This window comes from Sus scrofa, chromosome 13, assembly GCF_054392235.1.
Source record: "Sus scrofa isolate SSC_HxYL_T2T_F1_AM1 chromosome 13, Sscrofa_HxYL_maternal_Yorkshire_Landrace_v2.0, whole genome shotgun sequence".
Taxonomy (NCBI): domain Eukaryota; kingdom Metazoa; phylum Chordata; class Mammalia; order Artiodactyla; family Suidae; genus Sus; species Sus scrofa.
The window spans coordinates 94,290,558-94,313,965 of record NC_139395.1 but is presented as its reverse complement, the minus strand read 5'-3'; the positions used below and the strand labels follow the sequence as shown (position 1 = coordinate 94,313,965).

The following is a 23,408-nucleotide window of genomic DNA, read 5'->3' as shown; positions in this document are numbered from 1 at the left end:
GGTTGCAGACTTGGCTCGGATCTGGCGTTGCTGTGGCTCTGGCATAGGCCGGCAGCTACAGCTCCAATTAGACCCCTAGCCTGGGAGCCTCCATATGATGCCAGTGCGGCCCTAAAAAGACATAAATATATAAATAAAAGAAAATAGTGATATCTTAGTGAACATAATGGATAATAGTTTTTCTTTACGTCAGAAGGAAAGCCTATTTTCTAAATGTTGCCATTATTATAATTCTGTGAACTTTGTTCTAAGGATATGCCAAAGTGAATGTCTTTGTGTGGTGCTGTATTGATTGTGGTACCAATGAAAAATATGTTGTGATTTTAACTATTAAAAGTTTAAGGGGGAGTTCCCGTCGTGGCGCAGTGGTTAACGAATCCGACTAGGAACCATGAGGTTGCGGGTTCAGTCCCTGCCCTTGCTCAGTGGGTTAACGATCCGGCGTTGCTGTGAGCTGTGGTGTAGGTTGCAGACGTGGCTCGGATCCTGTGTTGCTGTGGCTCTGGTGTAGGCCAGTGGCTACAGCTCTGATTCGACCCCTAGCCTGGGAACCTCCATATGCCGCAGGAGCGGCCCAAAGAAATAGCAAAAAGACAAAAAAAAAAGTTTAAGGGATCTACTTTTATAAAATATAATAGGATTTGGAAGATTATTTTAATGACTATTTTCTGAAATAGACCCTTTAAGAGGTCAAGTAATTTCTTAGGGTACTTCTGTTACTATTTCTTTATCTAGAAAATGTGGTAGTATTATTAACCTTTTCATTGTAAAAGATCTAACAGTAATTGAATGCTTTGCCAATAAGATGTGGAATATCAGTGAGCTGACTGGTCAAAATTCATACCTTTGGAATGTCATATTTGTTCTTCCAAGAGGTTGGGGCTTTCCTAGGCATGTAAGGTCCAGACTTCATCATAAATGTGGCAGAGGATCTTGGCATTTTAGAGCTTTATTTTACAGTTGAGAGTAGAGACCTAGAGAAATAAGCTCTCAGCTCTAGGGTGTACAGGCTGCAGTGGCTTCCCTATGGCCAAAGGCTCCTTTAGCTCTGCATTGAATTTACCCTTCCCGCCTGAGAATTGTTCCAAGAGCTTTTCTCCTGGTGTCCTTAGTGTGATATCCCTGCCTAATCCCATCCTAGGCCTTATTTCAAAAAGATTCCTTTTTTCTAGGCCACAAGTACTTCTTCAGATTTCTTTTCTTTTCCTTTCTTTTCCTTCCTTCCTTCCTTCCTTCCTTCCTTTCTTTCTTTCTTTTCTTTCTTTTCTTTCTTTTCTTTCTTTCTCTTTTGTCCTCCACAGGCACCTGCAGCATATGGAAGTTCCCAGGCTGGGGTCGAATCAGAGCCACAGCTGCTGATCTATATCACACCACAGCAACACAGGATCCGAGCTGTGTATGAGACCTACACCACAGCTCACGGCAAAGCTGGATCCTCAACCCACTGAGTGAGGCCAGGGATCGAACCCATATCCTCATAGATACTAGTCAGGCTCTTTACCACTGAGCCACAGTGGGAACTTCCAGACATCCAACTAAACCTTAGGGATAGTGGTGGAACATCAAGGTAATGGGCTAGGTGTGAGTGAGAGAGACAAATGTTTCTGATCTTCAGTAAGGTTCTGATATTGCTTAATTGGATTGGGAGGGCGAGGTTCATTCATAGAATTATAAGGAAGCATTGATTTGAAAAACAATGCAAATAAAGACAGGAAAATATATTTTTTTGTATTCTAATTTGGTTGACAAAATTTCAAGAAATTCATAAGCTGAGAATACCTGTTTCATCCTTAGTCATCTGTTATTGGCATTCTCCCTACCTTGAAACCAGCCCTGCCCTCTTCCACTTTTTTTTTTTAAACAGTGGTTTAATTGTCTTGTTGCAGAAGTGACACTTGTATTTAGTCAGAAGACTGAACCAGTGGGTGTTTGTTTACTGTCTAAGATGCTTTTTAGGATGTTCTTTCCTTGTTCCCTCGGGGCTGAACTTTGAAAAAGTTCTAATCTAGTATGGTAATGCCAGGTCTGAATGTATCCTTTATACTACTTCTGGCATTGCTATTAATTTATAATAAAATTTTTCTTTTATACATTTCTGTTAGCTAAGGAGTTGGCCATGGGAAAATCTGCTTCATTCACATATATTTTTATATATTAGAGTGTGTGAAAATTTTCCTATATTTACCATTTATTCATGGAATGCTTATTGAGAGGATATATGCTCCATGCTATATGAGGCACTGGGATGCAAAGTCGAAGATGGCTCATGGTTTGAAGGAACTTTATGAGAGACAAGTGAGCAGATAATTTTGATACTATGTGGTAAGTGTAAATGATAGAACCTATTCAGAGTATTAAGAAAGGCACAGAATGGAGCACTGGTTCTCAAAGTACAGTCTGGGGGCTTCTAGAGGTCCCTGAGCTCATTCTCAAGAAATCTGTAATGTCAAAACTATTCTCATAACTTAAGATGTTTTTTCCTTTTTCCTTTTTTTTTCCTTGCTTCGCTTATGAGTTACAGTAGTTTTCCAGAGGCAATATAACTTGTGCTATCACAATAGATTGCATTCAAAGTAGAGGTGAATATCTAGCTGTCTTTTATTTAAGGCAAATATTAAGGAGATTTACAGAAATGTAAAATTGTGTCACTCTTCTCACTAAAAGTTTTGAAAAATATGTTTTTTATTTTTTAAATTTAATTTTTTTTTTAATTTTTAAAAATTTGGGCTGTGCCCGTGGCATGTGGAAGTTCTTTAATAGGTTTACTTCTTTTTACATGAATACATTTTTTAAATTCTCAGTTTTAATTTCAAATTCAGCAAAGTTGATAGATGTAACCTTCACAGACAAGAGCTTTTGACCCCTCAGTAATTTTTTTTTTTTTTTTTGAGTCTGCAGTAATTTTTAAGAGTGTTAGGGGAAGCTGAAACCAAAATGTCTGAGATCCGCTGGAATCAAAATTTCTTAACTGGTCCTCAGAGGAGAGGTAGGCAGGTAATGTTCCTGTGAGAGATGATAGCAGGGCTTAGTCTCAAGTGTTTAAAAAAATTACCAAGAGTTCCCGTTGTGGCACAGAGGAAACGAATCAGACTAGGAACCATGAGGTTGCAGGTTCGATCCCTGGCCTCACTCAGTGGGTTAAGAATCTGGCGTTGCTGTGAGCTGTGGTGTAGGTCGCAGACACAGCTTGGATCTGGCATTGCTGTGGCTCTGGCGTAGGCTGGCAGCAACAACTCCGATTGGACTCCTAGCCTGGGAACCTCCATATGCCACAGGTGCGGCCCTATAAAGACAAATAAATAAATAAATAATTACCAGCCAGGAGTTCCCGGCATGGCGCAGTGGAAATGAACCTGACTAGGAACCGTGAGATTTCGGGTTCCATCCTTGACCTTGCTCAGTGGGTTGAGGATCCAGTGTTGCCATGAGCTGTGGTGTAGGTCGCAGAGACGACTTGGATCTGGCGTTGCTATAGCTGTAGCGTAGGCTGGCAGCTACAGCTCCGATTAGACCCCTAGACTGGGAACTTCCATATGCCACGGGTGCGGCCCTAAAAAGCAAAAAAAAAAAAAGCCAACTACTAGCTGTAATGTAAAGTGGGAAGGCACTTCAGAAGATAGATAGGAAAAGGTAGATCGCCAGCCTTGTATGCCAGCCTGAGAAGTTTGTTCCTATTCCTATAGTCAGAAATAATAGTTTCTAAAATGTGTTAATTTCTTTTTTCTTTTTTTTTTTGGCTGCTCCCGCGGCATATGGAGGTTCCCAGGCTAGGGGTCGAATCAGAGCTGTAGCCACCGGCCTACGCCAGAGCCACAGCAACGCAGGATCCGAGCGTCTGCAACCTACACCACAGCTCACGGCAACACCGGATCGTTAACCCACTGAGCAAGGGCAGGGACCGAACCCGCAACCTCATGGTTCCTAGTCGGATTCGTTAACCACTGCGCCACGACGGGAACTCCCCTAAAATGTGTTAATTTCTAACCTCACATATGAAGTACTTTTGGAAACTATTTTACTATATGTATTTTTTTTTTACTTTTTATTTTATTTTGGCTCTGCCCACAACGTATGGAAATTCCTGGGCCAGGGATTGAACTCAAGCCACAGCAGTGACGCAAGCTGCTGCAGTGACTATGCCAGATCCGTAACCCATTGAGCTTTAAGGGAACTACTGTATTTTTAAATATAGGGAGGTTAGAAGATTGTGTTTTTGATCTTGTGTGATTTGCTAAATTGGCTATCAGCATTTTGTATATCAAAAGTGTTCTTTGCTTACACTTTTATTTAGCACTGACACATATCAATAATCTGTGACTTCAAATCCTCATACTACCTTAAAAAAGTTATTGTATTTCCTGTAAAATGTAGGTTTCAAGTAACCATTTGTCACTGGTACCAAAATCTTGTAAATTGTTAGGGGTTTTTTGTTTTTGTTTTTTCCTTTTAGGTCCACACCTGTGGCATAGTGAGTTTCCCAGGCTAGGCATCAAATTGGAGTTGTAGCTGTCAGCTTATGCCACAGCCACAGCAGATCCAAACCGTGTCTGCAACTTAACACTGCAGCTCACAGCAAGGCTGGTTTCTTAACCCACTGAGCCATGCCAGAGATTGAACCCGATTCTTCATGGATACTAGTTGGGTTCTTAACACCCTGAGCCGCAATGGGAATGCCTCTTGTAAATTGTTTTTAATATGCCACTTATGATTATAAGCTAATACTGACAGACCATCTGAATTCAAAGCCTAACATTCAAAAAAAAAAGGCTAGTAAGAAAATATTAGCAAAGCATATAGCTGATTAGTAATATGTATAATATATATAATGTATAATATATAATAATATAAAGAACATTTACAGCTCAATAATGAAAATTGGAATAAACCAGTTTAAAAACTGGCAAAGAAATAGTTTGAATAAACATTTTTCCAAGGAAGATGTACAAATGGCTAGTAAGCACATAAACAATTGCTCAACATTATTAGTCATTAGGGAAATGCAAATCAAAACCATAAGGAGATACCACTTCCCATTATTAGTATGGCTGTGATTAAAAGATGGACAGTAACAAATATTGCATGTGGCATTGGCATCCTCATACATTGCTGGTTGGATTGTAAAGTAGTGCAGCCACTTTGCAAAAGCAGTTTGTCAGTTCTTTAGAAAGTTAAACAGGAGTTCCCGTCGTGGCGCAGTGGTTAACGAATCCGACTAGGAACCATGAGGTTGCGGGTTCAGTCCCTGCCCTTGCTCAGTGGGTTAACGATCCGGCGTTGCCCTGAGCTGTGGTGTAGGTTGCAGACTCGGCTCAGATTCCGCGTTGCTGTGGCTCTGGCGTAAGGCCAGTGGCTACAGCTTCGATTCGACCCCCAGCCTGGGAACCTCCATATGCCGCGGGAGCGGCCCAAAGAAATAGCAAAAAGGCAAAAAGGCAAAAAAAAAAAAAAAAGAAAGTTAAACAGAATTATCATATGACACAGCACTTCCATTGCTAGGTTTATACCCAAGAGAATTGAAACACATGTTCATACAAAAACTTGTGCATGAGTGTTCAAAGCAGTATTATTCATTATAGTGCCAAAGTGGAAGTGACCCAAATTTCCACAGCTAATGAATGGATAAACAAAGTGCATTTTATCCGTACAGTGGAATGGTATTTAGTCTTAAAAAAGGAATGCAATTCTTTGACATGCTGCCGCATGGATGTACCTTGAAAACATGCTGAGTGAAAGACGCCAATCACAGAAGGCTGTGTATTGTATGATTTTATTTATATAAAATGTCCAGAACAGGCAGTTTCGTGGAGAAGTATTTGAAACAATTTCAAACCTAATAGAAAAGTTTTAAAATTAATAGAGTTAAAGTTATATGAATTAAATGCTATTCTCAAGACTTTTTGTATTTACCTTTGGAAGAAACAAACATGTAAACAATAAATGAGAATTGCAAGTACTAATAAGTATTATGAGGATAGTAAAGTGGTAGAGAACGAATCAGTTTGCAATCTGAATGGTGATGGTACACAGGAAATCCCCTAGAAGAGGTAACTTTTGAATTGAGCAATGGATGTTAAAAGGTGGCATATGACCTGGGGCAGAACATTCTAAACTGAAAGAATGGTGACTACGTGAGTTCTAAGTTAGGAACAAAATAAGTTTATGAACAGAAAGCAAATCATTATGACTAGGAGGAAGTAGTAAATGAGGAAAAGTGAAAGGTGAGGTAAGAGGTAGACAGATACCAGATCATAAAGGGTCTTTGTAGGTCATGGTTGCAAGTGAAGTAGGGTTATAAGGGTTTTGTTTGTTTTTTTAGGGCCGCACCTGCAGCATATAAAGTTCTCAGGCTAGGGATTGAATTGGAGTTGCAGCTGCTAGCCTATGCCACAGCTATAGCAACATGGAATCCAAGCCGAGTCTGTGACACACACCACAGCTCACAGCAACACTGGATCTTTAACCCACTGAAAGAGGCCAAATATCGAACCCGCATCCCCATGGATCCTGGTTGGGTTCATCAACTGCTGAGCCACGAAGGGAACTCCCTACAGTGGGTTTTAAGCAAGGATTTGGAGTAATCTGATTTATTCTCTTTGAGATATATTCTGGTTGCTCTGACACACATGAACTGTGGGGCAGCCAGAGTGAAGGCAGAGAGACTGGTTAGGAAGGTATTGCAGTAGAACAGCCAAGAAATTCTGATGATGCCTTACACTGAGTCTGTGTCATGGACAGTGGGAATGGTAGATGAGTTTGGTATGTTTTGGGGGTAGAGCCAGGTTTTTTTTTTTTTTTTTTTTTTTTTTGGTCCGTCTTTGTTTTTGTCTGAGATGTTGTTTAAGGGGGAGCATAACAAGATGATATCAGTATTTACATTGCAGCATTGTAAAAATATTGGAAACTAAATACCCATAAACTGTGGTATATCTGCACAATGGAGTACAGTGCAGATGTAAAAAAAGGATGAGAAAGATCTCCATGAAATGATAGAAAGTAATTTCCAGGACATACTGTTAATAAAAATGCAGAATGCAAAAGAATAACTATAGTATGCTCTTATGTTAACTAGGATGTATTGAAGAAGCATCCTTGGGTTTGCTTTTCTCCTTGTTTCCTAGTTTTTACTTGTATTTGATAAAACTTGAAAACCTATCCTGAATTGGGAACACCTGGGTGTATGTGACTAGTTGATTATTCTGTTCTCTGATTCCTTTTTCTCAGGCCATTTGAGACAGCTCATGTGGGAATGCCTGTATAAGTTAGTGTTTGAGATACTGAGGAATGCTTTGTCCCTAAGACCATGTCTACCTCATTATAAAATGTTATTTTTTTGATAATGTTATATTTATCATTATATCTTGCAATTCCTTTAAAACAAAAAAAATGAACAAAATGTCATAAAAATTTAGCACTCTAACATCAGGTTTTTTTCTTTATTATCTTTTTTTTTTTCTTGTCTTTTCTAGGGCCACACCCATGGCATATGGAAGTTCCCAGGCTAGGGGTCTAATCGAAGCTACAGCTGCCAGCCTATGCCAGAGCCACAGCAACGCCAGATCAAAGCCTCATCTGCGACCTACACCACAGCTCACGGCAGCACGAGATCCTTAACCCACTGAGCGAGGGCAGGGATCAAACCCACAACCTCATGGTTCCTAGTCGGATTTGTTAACCACTGAACCACAACAGGAACTCCTTTATTATCTTTTAAAAGACATACTGGAGTTCCCATCATGGAAAGCTTTACATCTAAGATACTGATATATTATAGTAAGGAAAAGTATTGTTATTGGACTTGTTTCCTTAATAATAGGCACTGAATTAAGTAAAATGCCTGTTGGGTTAAGCAGAATATAAGTGGGATTTTAGCTACATATGTATGTTCTTTAATTCATTCAGTGAATATTTTTGATTACCTGCCATAATCAGAAGCGTTTTGCTGGTACTTGGGTTGTAAGTATGAATATGACTCTCCTTGTTCTGAGGGATCCATAGTCTTTCAGGGGAAACAAGCAAACTAATATTTGTAATGCACTATAGTAAGTGAGATACATACAAGTCATAGCAGGTTCCCAGTGAGTTTTTGGAGATCAGGAGGGGTTCTAGAGAAAATGTTACCTGATCTGGTGCCTGGTGCAGGTGCATAGGAGCTGGTCTGATGGACAGGGTGCTGGAATGAGCAGCATCTGCAAGGCACCAGAGGTTCACACCCCAGACTCTCATACTTAGTCTTCGTATTACCGGAATTTAGTCAAATAATGTTTTGCATTTTAGGTAAATGAGAGATGGATGATATGAGATATGATACAATTCATTATGGAGGACAGTTCAGGATACAGGTTATCTCACCATTTTAGTTTCAGGAGGAGATTTGGGTTGCGAACTCTATTTACCTTTTTTTTTGCTTTTTAGGGTCGCAGGTGCAGCACATGGAAGTTCCCAGGGAGCAACACAGGATCTGAGCCACATCTGCGACTCAGCACCACAGCTCACGGCAATGCCTGATACCCAACCCACCCAGCAGGGCCAGGGATTGAACACCCATCCTCGTGGATACTGTCTGGTTCGTTATTGCTGGGCCATGACAGGAACTCCTATACAGTGTGTGTTTATAATTTTTTTGGTTTTTTTTGCCACACTTGTGGCATATGGAAGTTCCTGAGTCAGAGACCAAATGTGAGCTGCAGCTGCGATTGCCACAGTTGCGGCAACAGCGGATCCTTAACCCATTGTGCCATAGCGGGAACTCCCTTTTTAGCTTTTTTTTTTTTTTTCTTTCTTTTTTTTAGGGCTGCACTCGGGCATATGGAGGTTCCCAGGCTAGGGGTCCATTTGGAGCTACAGCTGTCAGCCTACACCAGAGCCACAGTAATGCCAGATCCAAGTTGAGTCTGTGACCTATACCACAGCTCACACCAACACTGGATCCTTAACCCACTGAGTGAGGCCCGGAATCGAACTGCAACCTCATGGTTCCTAGTTGGATTCGTTTCTGCTGTGCCAAGACAGGAACTCCCGTAGCTTATTTTATATGTAGTAGTTTGTACCTCTTGATCCCCTACCCTTATCATTGCTCTCTCCCCCCTCCCACTTACTGGTGACCACAGTTTGTTTTCTATATCTGTGAGTCTGTTTCTTTTTTGTTATATTGGAATTTAGATGGTTTTGCTTGCTTACTTATAGGTAGAGGTTGGGAGATTGAAATCATTGTTACTTAAAGAGAATAGTTTAGCCAATTCATATGTAAATTGCATAATTATAAAGTATAGTTTTTTGTTTTGTTTAGTTTTTGGCCACATCCACGGCATGTGGAAGTTCTCAGGCCAGAGATTGAACCAGCGCCACAGCAGCGACCCAAGCTGCTGCAGTGAAAACGTTGGATCTTTAACTTGATGTGCCACAAGAGAACTCCTTGGCATTGTATTTGATTGATTTTGTTTTTGTAGAAGACTACTTTTACTTGAACAGGGACCAGAGACAGAATCTGTGCGGGGGTTTTGGTTTCATCTTGTGCCATTCTCAGTGCTTGGATGATCTTTGGAAATCCCCCCTCCCCTCACATCCATTTAAAGTTTAATGGATATTTATCCAGAACATTTTTCTTCTAGTAAATTCTGTTTTCTTTCTTTTCACAGTGAAATTGTGAGTGGATCTTCATGTCGAAGATTATTAACAACTTTGCTTTTACCTAAAGGTATTACTAAGAACTTTAAGAATAAATTTTATTGAATTCTGTGTTTGAAGAAATCAGAATAATTTTAACTGTTCCAGAAGAGTAAGCAGTATACTTACATTCATTATTAACCTATATTGTGTCAAATTGGTTATTTTTTGTTTTCCTTTTCTCTTTTAAATAGGCATTATTTTTTTTAGAGCAGTTTTAGGTTTACTTCAACAGAAAGCACATAGAATTACCATATACTCCAGCCCGCCACACAAAGCCTACCCCACTATCAACATCCTGCACCAGCAAAATTGATTATTTTTGAGTTGACTAATTCCTTTTGGGAAAGTAAGCAGTTTGATATATTTTAACATCTTTCTAAAATTTGTTTTATAACATCCTTTCACTTTAAATATTTAAATATTTGTTTTTTTAATCCCTTTACTTTAAAAAGCATGTTATTGACCTTATTTCAAAAGCAAAGAAACCAGGAGTTCCCGTCGTGACGTAGTGGTTAACAATCCGACTAGGAACCATGAGGTTGCGGTTCGATCCCTGGCCTTGCTCAGTGAGTTAAGGATCTGGCGTTGCTGTGAGCTGTGGTGTGGATTGCAGATGCGGCTCGGATCCCGTGTGGCTGTGGCTGTGGCGTAGGCCGGTGGTTACAGCTCCAATTCAACCCCTAACCTGGAAACCTCCATATGCCGCAGGAGCGGCCCTAGAAAAGGCAAAAAAAGAAAAGCAAAGAAACCAAGACTGGAATTAAATTACTAATCAAGTTTTATTTATTTTTTAATTAAAAAATTTTATTATAGTCGTTTTACAATGTTCTGTCAGTTTCTGCAAAGTGACCCAGTTATACATATTTATACATTCTTTTTCTTACGTTATCATCCATCATAAGTGATTAGATATAGTCCCCTGTGCTACACAGCAGGATCTCATTGCTTATCCACTCCAAATGCAATAGTTTGTGTCTGCTAACCCCAGACTCCCAGTGCATCCCACTACCTCCCCCTCACCAACCACAGGTCAGTCAGTTCTCCTGGTCCATGAGTTTGTTTCTGTTCTGTGGATAGGTTCATTTGTGCCATATATTAGGTTCCAGTTATAAGTGATAATATGTTGTATTTGTCTTTCTTTTTCTGACTCACTTCACTTAGTATGAGTGTCTCTGGTTCCATCCATATTGCTGCAAATTGCATTATTTTGTTTCTTTTTTTGTCTGAGCAGTATTCCTTTGTGTATATGTACCACATCTTCTTAATCCAATCATCTGTTGATGGACATTTAAGTTGTTTCCATGACTTGGCTGTTGTGAATAGTGTTGCAGTGATAAGGTGCATGTATCTTTTTGAATGAAAGTTTTGTCTGGAAATATGCCCAGGAGTGGGATTGCTGGATCGTATGGTAGTTTTATATTTAGTTTTCTTTCTTTTCTTTCTTTCTTTCTTTTTTTTTTTTTTTCTTTTTTTTCTTTTTTTGCTTTTTAGGGCCGCTCTTGGGACATATGGAGGTTCCCAGGCTAGGGGTCAAATCGGAGCTGTAGCTGTCAACCTACAACACGGCCACAGCAACACCAGATCTGACTTGAGTCTGTGACCTACATCACAGCTCATGGCAATGTCAGATCCTTAACCCACTGAGAAAGGCCAGGAATTGAACCTGTGTCCTCTTGGATACTAGTTTGGTTTGTTATTGCTGAGCCACTACAAAACTCCTTTTTCTCCCTTCTTTTAAGTATAAATTGTTCTAACCAGATGCTTGAAATTTTTTATTAAAACTTCTTACTTGGAATATTAATGACAAATGTAAGTAATTCCATACTTGACATGTGGCACAAGTTCCAATCCAGTTTGAGTGGCCTTGCCCAGAAATGAATTAAGTGATGTTAGCTTGCATGCTACTATCATAAAGCTCATGAAATTTTGTAAAATGTTATTTGTGAAGAATGGGACATAATGGTTGAAAGGAGAAGGATGTGAGCTCACTGACCCTTGGAAAGCACCTGTGAATTAGAGCTCAAATGAAAATGCAGAGCCTTAAAACTTTATGAAGGCCATAGGATTTTATCATTGAGCCAGAAAATTTGACTGTTTTTGACTACATTAAAAACAGTTGAGGAGTTCCCGTCGTGGCACAGCGGAAACGAATCCGACTAGGAACCATGAGGTTGCAGGTTTGATCCCTGGCCTTGCTCAGTGGGTTAAGGATCCCAAATTGCTGTGGCTGTGGTGTAGGCTGGTGGCTACAGGTCCTATTAGACCCCTAGCCTGGGAACCTCCATATGCGACAGGTGCGGCCCTAGAAAAGGCAAAAAAAACCCCCAAAAAAACAACAACAAAAGAAACAGTTGACTGTTTTTGACTACATTAAAATTAACGTTCATCTAAAGTTACCATAAAGACAATGAAAAGGTAAACCATAAATCTGGGGGGAAATTGTAGTATATATCATAGAGCATTAGTGTCCTGAATAGGCCTGCCTTCATAGATATACAATCTGTGCAAATCACACAGGCCCTACACTTTAAGGCTAAGCTATCACTGTCTTAAAATTCTTAATTTCTGAATAAGTAGCCCTGCTTTTTTTAATTTTGCACTGAGCACTGCAAATTATGTAGCCAGTCCTGGTTCTGAATGTACAGACATATTAGTAAGAAAAAGATAATTCAGTAAAATTACCTCAAAACTGTTTTTTATTTTTATTTTTTTATTTTTAATTTTTGTCTTTTTGCCATTTCTTGGGCTGCTCCTGCGGCATATGGAGGTTCCCAGGCTAGGGGTCTAATTGGAGCTGTGGCTGCCAGCCTACGCCAGAGCCACAGCAACACGGGATCCGAGCTGCATCTGCGACCTACACCACAGCTCACGGCAACGCCAGATCCTTAACCCACTGAGAAAGGGCAGGGACCAAACCCGCAACCTCATGGTTCCTAGTCGGATTCGTTAACCACTGCGCCACGACGGGAACTCCTCAAAACTGTTAATGAACAGAGGAACAAAGAAAGGAATGTAGATAGTTAATAAATTTATGAAAAGATCTTCAACCTAATCAAGTACAAACTGAAATCATAGTGCCATTTTATATGTTCTGTATTGCCACAAATTAAGAAATCTGACTTTACCAGGTATTGGAGAAGATGTTTTCTATCAATAATCACTAAAGTGATTCAATAGGAAGACAATTTGGCTCACCCTCACTTCCCCCAATTTGGCATTTTTTGTCAACTTGGGAATTTGGATGTCTTATGACCTGCCAGTTTATCCACTTCTAGGTTTGTAGCATACCCTAACGAAATTTTTCTAGAGACTTGTATGATAATGTTGATAAAAGCAAAGAACCATACCACCCAAGCGTTTGTCAACAGAATAGATTAATACTTTGTGTCATATTTATATAAAGAAATGCTGTATAGACCAATGAAAATGTAACACAGATACAGCTTAGGAAAATATTGAGTGAAAAAATTCAAGTCCCTGAAGACTCCATTCAGCCTACCAATTTATCATGTGAAGAAGGGAGCAGGGGACACAGACCTAAACAAAATATTGTTCAGGGACATGTGTGGCAAAGTTCTGCTTTAAAAAGTATTGGAGGCATTCCTGTTGTGGCTCAGTGGGTTATGAACCTGACTGGTATCCATGAGGATACAGGTTCAATCCCTGGCCTGGCTCAGTGGGTTAAGGATCCAGTGTAGGTGCAGATGTGGCTTATATCTGGCATGGCTGTGGCTGTGGCGTAGGCTGGGAGGTGCAGCTCTGACCCCTAGCCTGAGAACTTCCATATGCTGCAGGTACGGCCCTAAAAAGCTAAAAAAAAGTCATGGAATAATAAATATTTAAGATAAAGATTGGGGAATTATCTTGTGGTGCAGCATGTTAAGGACCTAGCATTGTCACTGCAGGGACTCAGGTTGCTGTTTTGGGGCAAGTTTATTTTTTAATCCCTGGTTTGGGAACTTTTCATGCTGTGGGTGTCCCACCCACACCCCCCAAAAAAGAGGGTCAGGATAAAGGTTGGGAGGAGAGGAGCACGTAGATAATGTTATGGGTGTTCACATATGGTATGGCGATTTACAATTTACAGTGTAAATCTTTCTTTTCTTTTTTTCTTTTTTTTTTTTTTTTTTTGTCTTTTTTAGGGCCACACCCATGGCATATGGAGGTTCCCAGGCTAGGGGTTGAATTGCAGCTGCAGCTGCCAGCCTACACCACAGCTACAGCAATACCAGATCTGCTGCATCTGTGACCCACAGCACAGCTCACGACAATGCTGGATCCTCAGCCCACTGAGCGAGGCCAGGTTTCGAACCCACAACCTCATGGTTCCTAGTCAGGTTCGTTTCCACTGCGCCACGATGGGAACTCCATACAGTGTAAATCTTATGCTTGTTTATATGCATTTTTTCCATGTATTTTGTGTGTGCCAAATATTACACTAACGAAAAGGGGAAAAATAAAATAAGCTACTCATGGTTAGGAGCTTGTAATGTAGGTGGAGCAATAGATTGAGAAGTAGAGGATTTCTCGTTGTGCCTCATTGGTTAACGAATCCGACTCGGAACCATGGGGTTGCGGGTTCAATCCCTGCCCTTGCTCAGTGGGTTAAGGATCCGGCGTTGCTGTGAACTGTGGTGTAGGTTGCAGATGAGGCTCGGATCCCGAGTTGCTGTGGCCCTGGTGTGGGCCAGTGGCTACAGCTCTGATTAGACCCCTAGCCTGTGAACCTCCATATGCCGCGAGAGTGGCCCTAGAAATGGCAAAAGAAAAAAAAAAGAAAAAAAAAGAAAAGAAATAGATTGAGAAGTAGAAAACTAGCATATTATAGAAAAGCAATTTCAAGAAAGAGGTGGTAGGAGTAACCATTGTGACTCAGTTGTAAACCCGACTAGTATCCATGAGGATGAGGGTTTGACCCCTGGACTCCCTCAGTGGGTTAAGGTGATTTTAATATCATGGTTCATATGTTTCCCCATATGTAGAAATACAGAGTTATAAGCATTATGTCATATAAGTAATGAAGTTATTTTAAATTTGTTCATTTAGGTGTTAATACTTTTTATCTTCACCCTTTTTTGTAGTGTGTCTTCTAACCTGAAAAAAATCTTCCATGAAACCTTCACTTTTAAAAAATAAGTGATGCCATTTGTTTTCCTAAAAAACTAAAATGGGGGCTTTCATTTCAAGGTAAGTATCCAATTTTGTATCTTTTCTTATGCTAACAGATGTTAAATATTGAAGGAAGATGTGACTATTGTTAGATTCTAAATTTTTTAGTTAATCTGGGCTGGGGATGGGGAGGAAATTCTAGGCCTTATTTTAAGATAGTCTGGATATTTAGGATTATATTTTCCAGATTTAACTCAGCTTCCTGAGGGAGGGAGGAGGAGTCAGTAATGTCTAAAGCTTTTTAGAGAGGTTAATTGAAAAGTGAAAGCTTTTTGGATTTGTCAGTGAGGAGGTTATTGCTGGTCCCTGCAGAGGCCATTTCAGGATGATGTTTGTGGCTGAAAACTAAGCTTGTAATGTAGTAAAGAGTGAAGAAAAGGTGATAAAATGAATAGTTTAGCTTTTAAGTAATTTATTTGTTTGTTTGTTTGTTTTGTTTTTTAGGACTGCTCCTGTGGCATATGGAAGTTCCCCAGGCCAGGAACAAATCAGAGCTGCAGCTGTTGGCCTACGCCACAGCCTCAGCAACTCGGGATCCAAGCCGATTCTGCGACCTGCACCACAGCTCACGGAAACGCCAGATCATTCAGCCACTGAGTGAGGGCAGGGATCGAACCTGCCTGCTCGTGGATATTAGTTGGATTTGTTTCTACTGTGCCGCAACGGGAACTCCTTAAGTAATTTATTAAGCCAATATATAGTAGTGGATGCAGCAGTCATTTTCCTAAACACTAGAGTTACAGTGTGACACTGTATATCTTGGTTTAATCCTCTTGGAGATCATTTAATACCCAACTTTATTTAAATATGTTTAAATATAATTGTCATATAACATTGTATACTTATTCAACTGTTTTATGCCCTTTTTACTCTTGTCTGCTGGTTTGGGTGATGAATCACATGGTCCACCCTTGTTAACAGTATAACAAGGGTGGACCTTCCCTTCCTGGGGTTATCTTGCCTGTTAGTCTGGGGTGATAGGCAAGTTAGGTGCCTAACGCATTTACTGTGGTAAGTGCTAGTATGTGAAATAATGACTACCTGAATGAGTGCTGGGAGTGGAAGTTGGTGGTCTGAGAGTTAATTTGTCAGGATAGACTTCAAAGGCAGATTTGGCAGGGACTATGGAAAGAAGTTATATATGTGAATTCAAGAGTGGCTAGAAGTGGAGTTCCCGTTGTGGTGCAGCAGAAATAAATCTGGCTTGGAATGGGTTTGATCCCTGGCCTCGCTCAGCGGGTTAAGGATCTGTAGATCCCAGATGTGGCTTGGATCTGGCGTTGCTGTGGCCGTGGTGTAGGCTGGCAGCTGTAGCTCCAATTCGACCTCTAGCCTGGGAACCTTCATATGCCGAGGGTGCGGCCCCAAAAAAGAAGAAAGAAAAAAAAAAGTAATGACCTTTCTGCTTAGAAACTAGAGGAAGGGAGGAGAAGATGAATCAAGGAGTTTTTTACCCTCCTTCACTGTTGCTGGGAATGTAAGTTGGTACAACCACTGTGGAAAACAGTATGGAGGTACCTCAAAAAACTAAATATAGAACTGCCATATGATGCAGCAATCTCACTCCTGGGCATATATCTGGATAAAAGTTTCCTTGAAAAATATACATGCACCCCTATGCTCATCGCAGCACTATTCTCAATAGCTAAGCCATTAAACAACCTAAATGTCCCTTGGCAGACGAATGGATTAAGATGTGATACATATACACAGTGGAATACTGCTCAGCTATTAAATGAAAAACTAATGCCATTTGCAGCAACATGAATGGAATTAGAGATTCCCATACTAAGTGAAGTAAGCCAGAAAGAAAAAGACAAACAGTATATGATATCACTTATATGTAGCATCTAAAATATGGCACAGGGTGTTCCTGTTGTGGCGAAGCAGAAATGAATCCAACTAGTATCCGTGAGGATGCGGGTCAGTCCCTGGCCTCACTCAGCATTGCTGTGGGCTGTGGTGTAGATCGAAGATGTGGCTCAGATCCTGTGTTGCTGTGGTTGTGGTGTAGGCTGGCAGCTGTAGCTCCAATTTGACCCCTAGCCTGGGAAATTCCATATGCCGAGGGTGTGACCCTAAATAAAAGCAAAAAAAAAAAAAAGTCAATGGCACAGATGATCCTATGTACAAAACAGGAGCAGATCACAGCCAAGGAGAGCAGACCTGTGCTCCCCAGAGGGTTGCAGGAGGGAGTGGGATGGACAGGCAGTTCAGGGATTTTGGATGGAAACTCTTATATTTGGAATGGATCGGCAATGGGGCCCTATTATACAGCACAGCAAACTGTGGGTGATTGGGTTATTTTGCTGTACAACAGAAATTGAAGAGACATTGTAAATCAACTGTAATAAAAATTCATTTAAAAAAGGAGTTTTTAAGCAGAGAAAGAAAACTGTAGAGTTTTTTTTATCCTACTTTTCAAAATAAGGTAGAGATTGAGGTTATCTTCTAGGCAAATAATCAGTGGTGAGGTTGGGATCCTAAAAGAAGAAAACATTTAGAAAAAATGTTGTTGAGTAATTACCAAATTCAAAAAATATTCATTAAACACCTGCTTTTTGCCAAACACTTGTATTGACAAGATCATTGTTTTTGTGGAGCCACTAATTGAAAAATACAAGAAAAATGCCAAATTATATATAATGTGATGTGAGGAGGATAGTTGATAGAGTGACTGGGCTACTTCTGAGGAGGTGACTTAAAGGTGAGATATGAAAGAGAGGGATTCATTCAGTCATTTGAAAATAAAACTAGTGTAAAAATCTCAAGGCGGAAAAGAGCTTGATGTGTTTGAGGAATGGAAAGAAATCCAGTGTTCTGAAACAAAGGGGATGAAGAAAATACTGTCATGATGTGAGGCTGAAGAAGTAGGCAGGGCCAGGCCACGTTGGTCCCTATGGCCATGGTGAAGAGCTCAGACCCAAGGAAGTCATTTAAGGAAGATTTTACACAGAAAAGTGTCATAATATGATACATGTTTTAAAGATTCTTGTGGCTGCTTCATCAAAGATGGATTATAGAAGTAGAGGGGAAACAAGAAGATCAGCTAGGAAACTATTGGAATGACCAGGCCAGAGACCGTGGTAGAGAAACTTAATACTATCACCGGGATAGAATAGAAAGGATTTCTGAGCAATTGTTTTTTTTTTTTTGTCTTCTTGCTATTTCTTTGGGCCACTCCCGTGGCATATGGAGGTTCCCAGGCTAGGGGTCGAATCGGAGCTGTAGCCACTGGCCTACGCCAGCGCCACAGCAACGCAGGATCCGAGCCGCGTCTGCAACCTACACCACAGCTCACGGCAACGCCAGATCTTTAACCCACTGAGCAAGGGCAGGGACTGAACCTGCAACCTCATGGTTCCTAGTCGGATTCGTTAACCACTGCGCCACGATGGGAACTCCCTGAGCAATTGTTAAGGTTCAGTTTAAGATAAACTATCATGCCATGGTAGGCAGCTTCAGTTAAGCAAGCATAACCTTTAAGATGGAAATGAGGAGTTACTGTTGTGGCGCAGCGGAAATGAATCTGACTAGGAACCATGAGGTTGCTGGTTCGATCCCTGGCCTCGCTTAGTGGGTTGAGGATCCGGCGTTGCCATTAGCTGTGGTGTAAGTCGAAGATGCGTCTCGGATCCCGAGTTGCTGTGGCTCTGGTGTAAGCCGGTGGCTACAGCTCCAGTCAGACCCCCTAGCCTGGAAACTTCCATATGCCGCAGCTGTGGCCCTAAAAAGACAAAAGCACCCCTCTCCAAAAAAAGATGGAAATGAGAAATTGACATTGGTGGTTAGAGTAACTGGGTATGTAGGCTTGGTAAAAAGTAATGCACAAGGGACTGGAGGCCATGATTATTTCAATACATTGTTCACTAAATAATACATTCACCTACCATCACCACTGTCTATCTCCACAACTTTTTTATTACCCCGATCCCTTGATAACTACTATTCTACTTTTCTATCTCAGTGAATTTGCCTGATCTGGATAGCTCATGTAAGTGGAATCATAATAGTGTTTGCCCTTTCATGGCTGGTTTATTTCACTTAGCGTGATGTCTTAAGGTTCATCTATGTTGTAGCATGTGTCACAATGTCCTTTTTCAGGCTGAATAATACTTTATTATATGTATATACCACATTTTGTTTATCCTCCCATCTATTGAGGGAAACTTGGGTTGTTTCCACCTTTTGGCTGTTGTTAATAATGCTGCTGTGAACATGGGTGTACAAATATCTGTCTGACTCCCTGCTTTTAATTCTTTTTGGTATATATCCAGAAGTAGAATTGCTGGATCATTTGGTAAATCTGTGTAGTATTTTAGGAACTGCCATACTCTTCCACAAGTGTTGCACCGTTTCACATTCCTACGAGTAATATAGAAGGCTTACAATTTCTCTACATCTTTGCCTGGATTTGGTTTATATTGTATCTTCAGTCTTGAGCAGTAGGATTTTTTTTTTTTTTGGCCATGCTGCGACATGAAGTTCCCAGGGACTGAACCCGAGCTACAGCAGTGACCTAATGACTGCAGTGGCAATGCTGGATCTTTAACTCACTACACCACAAGAGAAGTCCTGAGGAGTAGGATGATTTAAGTGTATTCTTTCCTTAAAAGAATGTTTATTGTAGATTGTTTTCTGGTATTTTTTTTCCCCCTTTTGTCTTTTTAGGGCTACACCCTTGGCATATGGAAGTTCCCAGACTAGGTGTGTAATTGGAGCTACAGCTACTGGCCTACACCACAGCCACAGCAACACCAGATCCGAGCCGGGTCTGCGACCTACACCTACACCACAGCTCATGGCAACACCCGATCCTCAACCCACTGAACGAAGCCGGGGATGGAACCCGAAACCTCATGGTTCCTAATCAGATTTGTTTCTGCTGCACCACGACGGGAACTCCTTCTGGTAGTTTTAGAAATAACACAAATTCTCATGCTCTGCTATAAGGTCAGAACTGGTAAAGAATGTTGTCTCCTAGTTAAATTTCAGTGAGAGATCCTCACAACCTTGAAAAGAATGTGTTGCCAAAAATTTATGTCTCTGTAACTTGGCTGTGGATGTCTAATGTACTCAGTACTTCCAGTACTTGGTTTAGGAGAAAGCTGTATGTTTTCATTGCTGTGCATAACTATTATCTCCTGGAGTTGGAGAGGTGATTGAGTTAGACTGCCCTTTTTCCCCAAAAGATACACTTGGAAATTGGAAATTTATAAGGAGTTGGACAGATTGTCATCTTGCTGTTGACTGACGTATTGTCCAAGTAACAGTTAGGTAAAGCCATCCCTTTATCAGATGGATAATAGACCAGTAAAAGTTGTTAAGGGGGAGGATGCTGATGGGATTACAGCTCCTGTAGAAAGGTTTTTGAAGCTTTGTACCTTATTTGCAATTGCCATTAAGATTTGGAAATTTTGAAGTAGATCATATTCATTGGCTTCAATATTATAATTAATATAATTAATATTTATATAATATATAATATTATATTAATATTATAATTAATATTTAATTTTCCTTGCTAAGTCACATGTTTCAATTTGAAAAAGTTTACTTTAGAAGCTTCTTGGAGTTCCTGCTGTGGCACATTGGGTTAAGGATCCAGTGTTGCCACAGGTGTGGCATGGGTTGCTACAGCTAGGATTCAGCCCCTGCGCTGGTAACTTTCATATGCTGTGGGTGCGGCCAAAGAAAAAAAAGAAAAAAAAAAAAAAAGAAGCTTCTTATCGTGTATGAACATTATGAATAAACTGAGTGGCTTAAACTTGTCTTCCAGTTTTCACTGTTCCTCTTTCTCCAGTTTTTTGTCTTCACTTTGGTATTCTTTTCTTTAATAAGCCCTGAATGTTTATGCATTAGAAAAATATTCATAAAGATGATATTGTTGAGTGCCTGCTGTTTCTGGTCCTTTGATAACATGCTTTTTGCTTTTACTCAGAAAATAACTGTGGTTAGATTGTCATATAGACAGTAAGGATATTGTGAAAGAAATCCTGGCTATCTGTGTAGCATGACCTTTCAAAACTGTTTTCTTTGCTGCAAGTGTCTCACTAAGCCTTTTGACTGCCACATGACAGAGGAAGTAGTATATAAAAGGCAGTGTAAATGGCTGCCTTGTTGATTTCAATACAGTTTTCCAATATAAGAGCTTCTAAACAGTTACATATGTTATGAAATATCATGTTTTGTTTATGTGGAGGATGAGCTGGTTTTATGGACTATACATAGTGCAGTTTAAGTGTAATTTTTAAAATAAAACGGTAAAAATTGAAATATAAAATCATTTATGTTACTTCAAAGAAGGATCTAAATTTTTTATTCAGAGTTTTAAGAATTATTAATGAATGGAGATTATCATATTCAGAGTTTTAAGAATTATTAATGAATGGAGATTATTATATACAGCTGATGACTACAGATCTACTGTTTTTGTGGGCAAAGGTTTTTTTTTTTTTTTTTGGTCTTTTTGCTATTTCTTGGGCCGCTCCCGCGGCATATGGAGGTTCCCATGCTAGGGGTCGAATCGGAGCTGTAGCCTCTGGCCTACGCCAGAGCCACAGCAACACAGGATCCGAGCCGCATCTGCAACCTACACCACAGCTCACGGCAACACCGGATCGTTAACCCACTGAGCAAGGGCAGGGACTGAACCCGCAAGCTCATGGTTCCTAGTTGGATTCATTAACCACTGCGCCACGACGGGAACTCCTGGGCAAAGGTTTTTTTTTTTTTTTTTTTTTTGTCTTTTTGTCTTTTTGTCTTTTTTCTTTTGTTGTTGTTGTTGCTATTTCTTGGGCCGCTCCCGCGGCACATGGAGGTTCCCAGGCTAGGGGTCTAAGCGGAGCTGTAGGCACCAGCCTTCGCCAGAGCCACAGCAACGCGGGATCCGAGCCGTGTCTGCAACCTACACCACAGCTCACGGCAACGCCGGATCGTTAACCCACTGAGCAAGGGCAGGGACCAAACCCGAAACCTCATGGTTCCTAGTCGGATTCGCTAACCACTGCGCCACGACGGGAACTCCTGGGCAAAGGTTTTAAAGCAACTCTGGAATTGTCTTTCTGTTGTTCCTGAGCAGCCAAGAGATTGTCTTTAAAGCTATGAAGGATTGGGACTCAGCAGTTAACAAACTCGACTAGGATCCAGGAGGATACGGATTTGATCCCTGGCCTCAATCAGTGGGTTTAGGATCCAGGTGGCCATGAGCTATGTTGTAGGATGAAGACGTGGCTGGGATTCATGTTGCTGTGGCATAGGCCATAGCTGTAGCTCCAACTTGACCCCTAGCCTGGGAACCTCCATATGCCGCAGGTGTGGCCCTAAAAAGCAAAAAAAAAAAAAAAAAAAAAAAAAAAAAAAAAAAAAAAAAGCAGCTCTGAAGGAGGTCTAGGGAACGTAAGGAAGCACCAGCCTGATTTTAAACTTTAATCTTATTTTCCACTAGTAGCTTAGCTTTGTAATGTAAGAGTTTATTTATTCACTTTATTTCATTCAGTAAATAGTTTCTGAGGTCCTGTAGCAGGCACTGTGCAGGACCTCAACGATGAAAGCCTTTCCCTGTCATTCAGGAACTATCTAGATTTCAGCAAGGCTCGCAGGGATAGAGTTTAGCAGGATCACAACTCCTTGCTCTAGATGCTAATGTCCTTCTCCCCTAGAATCTAGAGGTAAAGACAAAGATTATAAGGAGAAGTGGTAGGGGCGTGAGGATGGACAGGATTCTTAGGTGGAAATCATGTTGGAGGAGAAGAAGCTCTGGGTGATAGGAAAACTCTAGCACTTGGGCTTGATTGTCTCCAACACTTAGGTCACAGGCACAGTAAAGTGGGAATGGGTTCCCTTCAATTGGATTCTCTGTGCCATGTGCTGTGAAGGGGCTTTCTATCTGTTATTGCATTTTAAAAAGTGTGAAATTGAGCATCTGTACGGAAGAGCACCTGAGAACTTAAATTTATAATTTAAAGAATGATAAAAAATGAGCAACTGCACAATAACCAGACTAGTCATGTGTCCCTTCCTCTATTGTGTCTCCCTTCTTCTCTCTGAGCTACACTTTGCTGAATTTTTTGTTATTTTCTTGCTTTTCTTTCTGACTTTACCGTCTATGTTTGTATCTCTGAACAGTATTTGACTTTTTTTTGCCGCACCCCACCTGCGGCATGTGGAAGTTCCTGGGCCAGGGATTGAACCCATGCAGCAGTTGTGACTTGCACCATAGGTATGGCAACACTGAATCCTTAACCCTCTGCACCACATAGGAACTTTCTTGACTTTTTATTGATGTATAAGTAAATGGAATCATATTGTGCATATTCTTTTTTGAATTCTCTTGACATTGTTAGTAAGATTCATTTGTAGTGATATGCGTAGCTCTATTTTCATAGTATTTTGGGTGTTAACCCCTTATTGGATGTATTGTTTCCAAATCTTCCCTCATTCAGTAGGCTGCCTTTTTGTTTTGTTCCTTCTCTGTGCAAAGCCATCTTAGTTTGATGTGGTCTAATTTTTTTTTTTTTTTGTCTTTCGTCTTTTTAGGGCCATGCCCACAGCCTATGGAGATTCCCAGGCTA

The 23,408-nt window shown here is 40.6% G+C and overlaps 1 protein-coding gene across 13 annotated transcripts in view; it reads left to right on the top strand.

Moving 5' to 3' along the window:
* The window catches only part of PIK3CB (phosphatidylinositol-4,5-bisphosphate 3-kinase catalytic subunit beta), a 184,006-nt gene that overhangs the window by 29,640 nt on the left and 130,958 nt on the right, over positions 1–23,408 (top strand). For 6 of the 13 annotated variants that reach the window (XM_084989824.1, XM_021069530.2, XM_021069528.2 and 3 more), the window contains exons 2-3: positions 9,636–9,694; positions 14,748–14,853. The exons of 2 other annotated variants lie outside the window; for them this stretch is intronic. The gene's annotated coding sequence lies outside the window, so the exon portion shown is untranslated. Of the gene's footprint in view, positions 1–9,635; positions 9,695–9,857; positions 10,013–14,712; positions 14,854–23,408 lie in introns of those variants that run through there. 5 more of the 13 variants (XM_084989825.1, XM_084989823.1, XM_084989820.1 and 2 more) reach the window with 2 other exon arrangements.